Source organism: Dermacentor variabilis, chromosome 4, assembly GCF_050947875.1.
Source record: "Dermacentor variabilis isolate Ectoservices chromosome 4, ASM5094787v1, whole genome shotgun sequence".
Taxonomy (NCBI): Eukaryota; Metazoa; Arthropoda; class Arachnida; order Ixodida; family Ixodidae; genus Dermacentor; species Dermacentor variabilis.
The window spans coordinates 124,229,412-124,232,802 of NC_134571.1; the positions used below are offsets into that span (position 1 = coordinate 124,229,412).

The 3,391-nt window shown below is 46.6% G+C and overlaps 1 non-coding gene across 1 annotated transcript; it reads right to left on the reverse strand.

Annotated features, from left to right (window-relative positions):
• Window positions 1-3,318: 3,318 nt before the first annotated feature.
• TRNAI-AAU (transfer RNA isoleucine (anticodon AAU)) lies at window positions 3,319-3,391 on the reverse strand. Its single transcript has one exon. It is a non-coding gene; the product is annotated as a tRNA-Ile (tRNA).

Here is a 3,391-nt window from a genome sequence, read left to right on the forward strand (position 1 = left end):
AGCACATCTCAATGTGTACTTTTCCTGCTTTATGGACGCTCGATAGTTCACCTTTTAGTTCTGATGATTTCTATAATAGTATATTCTAAAAAAAAATAAAAACGAAAGAAAGCGCACGTTCTCGGTTCTTGTCGGGGCGCATCTCTTAAAACCGGCTAACCAAAATGTTCAAGCGAGATGTGACACCATTAGGCCGTAATCCACGTCCAGTGACTCATTCCAAGGTACATTTGTTCACTGATATAAGTGGTAAAAACAATCAGCCAACTCTTGTTTCCGTGCCGTCCACCCTGCGTTGTGTGCCCTCGCTAATACTCATCTTGAACACAGTACACAAACAAACGTCCAATTCACATATCTTTTCGCGTTTATTTCTATCCCATACGTCGGTATCCAGTGACATGAGTGTTTAAAAAACTCCAAAACCAAATTCCGCGCATTGACCTGCTGCAGCAACATTTTTCATTTACCTTTGCAGCGGTCAGTAGCGCTTGTCCCCTCTGTCTCGCCTTACTTTGTCCCGCCTATCGCGCTTCACCCTACTCAAATATGCATCATCAACTGGCCCAAAAGTCTACTGTTCTGAAGATTATTTCAAAATTTTCTGTTTGTCTATTTTGCATCCGTAGGCTGATTATCAGCTCTACGGATAAATCGAAATATATATACTTTTCATTTTTTACTTTCGCGCATGAACCCCTTCGTCCGCCGGTAAACGTCAGCGTGATGACACGCATTTCAAAGTACGTCCCTGCGTTTGTGCTGTTGTGGCGCAGTATTGGGGGCGGGCTCCACCACTGGAAAGCGGGCGCCACCGTCGGCTTGACGTGTCATGATGGATCACGCGGACACGGCAGCCGAGTCGGCTGTATCGGCTGCTTCGGAAGCGCCGAAGCGTGCCGACAACGAAAGTTTAAAGTCCCACCTGCATTTCTGATTAAGCGGTGAGGCTTTCCCGCCTTGAGTGTCTGCTTGAAAGCATTTCAAAGCACTATAATAGGTAGTGGCTGCCTTTGGAGGCGTGCAGCATGGTAGCCTACTGCTTGGGGCCGCAGTGCCGGGCGTACGCAACGGAGCCCGGTGTCAGCCTTATTCACACGTAGCCGCAGGACAAGAAGCTGCGTGAAGTTTGGCGCGCGAAACTTGCAACGGACAAACAACCATCGGCTACAACTCGAGCGCGCAGCAAGCACAGACGCGAGGAAGATTTCTAATACGGCGTCGGGGCTGCGATCTTCGGTGAGTATAGCACAGAGCGCGCACTGAGACGTTCGCCCACGCGCTGCCCGGCTAATGTCGTGAAGTTTTGGACTTCGAAATTTTTGATGCTAGATACTGGCAAGTTCACAGCAATGAAAAGGGAACCATAAAAAGCACATAAAACGAGGCATGACATATGATCACGCTCGTGTAGCACAAACAATTAAATGTACTGGATTAAATAAACGAAGCAGCCGGTAATTGTTCGCTGAGAAGACCGATAAACATACAGTGCGAGACAGCTTGAGAAATAATGGTATTTAAACGTCCAAGACCTTAGAAAAAAAGATTCAATCATCGCGACGGGACATCCCAAGTCGCCCTGGTAGGTGTCGAAGTCCGTAGATATAACGAAATTATTTTTTAACAGCTCTGACACTTTCCACGCAACACTGGTTGCTTTTTTGCTGACATATGCTCATATGCTGCTGCCTAAAGCTCACGGCTTGATGCGAAAACGCGCTCGCAGTGAAAGGCAAACATTGTGCGCATACATGGATGCAGGCGCGCAGTCGGTCACCGCGAACCCGTGCGATCTCTACATTGAGAACTCATTCTGTTATACTCCGCTTAGTTATACAGACAGCCCATTATAAGAACATATTTCACATGGTTTGCTCACAGCGTTTGCCTACCTTTCTCACAAGAAACCGAAGAAAGCCGGTTCGGGAGACTCCATCGCAGCGACCAGGCCTTAGTGGCGTTCACTGCACATATTCGGTAGAGAGATAGCGTCTGTAAACGATTCCATGCTTTCAGTTTGCCCAAGATTATTATTTCGACAGTAGAAAACTTCCCTCGTTTTGAGAGTACTTACAGAAATGTCCAGGAGGGCTGCCGCGTGGTGTTTTTATTGAGCGCCGTAAGCGAAACCTGTGAGGGGCGCGCCGCGTGATCCCTCATACTATAAGCAAGGGAGGCGCTTCCGACAGATGACGACTCCGTAAGTCCTCGCTCCCAATACGTTCCCTAAACATTGTTAGTATCTCAGAAGCGTAGTTTACTAATACAGATACAACTATCTTTCCTTTTCGTGTCCCTTTAAACATCAGGCTTTCTGCTCATTGAATGTTCACTTATCACGCGGGAGCCTTTGTGTGGGCAGTCACCCACTACGCCGCACAACATTGCGCATCAGCCTTATGCTTTATTTTGCATTTGTGCAAATAAATAATAGAATTCAAGCGGTGTACACTGTGGACAAACGTGTGAAGCAGGGCAGTGAGACGTAATTTTCGGTACAAAAGAAAGGCGGTTATAGAGTACTGAGTGGATCTGTGAGTGCGCGCGTGAATAAGAGACCGTGGCCGCGAAGATTGGTCTCAACTCGCTAAATGGCGCATGTGCAAAAAGTTTAATGTCAAATCGTATCGTATCTGGTGGCACAAGGAGATTACATGCCGTGAAATCAAATCCCGGCCACGGCGGCCGCATTTCGATGGAAGCGACATGCGAAAGCACCCGTGTACATCGATTTAGGAGCATGTTAAAAAAAAACCAGGTGCTCCAAGTTTCCGGAGTCCGGCCACTACGGCGTGCCTCATAATCATATCGTGGTTTTGGCATGTAAAACCCGTGTATCTGATTTCAAATTATTACGTGAGATTAGGAAATTTGCAGCCGCTATAGGATGTATGTGTGGTCATTGAAAGTAACATGGGAGAAGACTTTGTCCGGCAGGCTGACATAAAAGGAGGTGGTGTGGTGATGATGATGATCACTATGAGGCAGTTCATAGAAGCGCCTCGTTTCTCTGAGTATTTTAGTATATTCTTCACAAGTGGGGCGTGTAATATATTATATGTTACAATCACGACGGGAGAGGCAACGGAATGGTCATTTTAATTAACATAATTAGGCTCTTCTCCTGCCCTTATTATCGTTGAGAGCAATCGCTGATACATGTTATCAGTTAAAATGGAGACGATGGAAAGATGTGCATCAAGAAAACAATAAATGCGTGTTAGCCTTAAAGTCCTCAAACAACCGAAAGCAGCACAAAGTAAAAAACAAAAGCTCTCCGAACATTTACATGTCTAAAGGTGAGCTATAAAATCGTGGCAGCGGTGGTATTCGAACCCACGCCCTTGGTGCATTAAACCAACGCCTTAGACCGCTCGGCCACGCTACC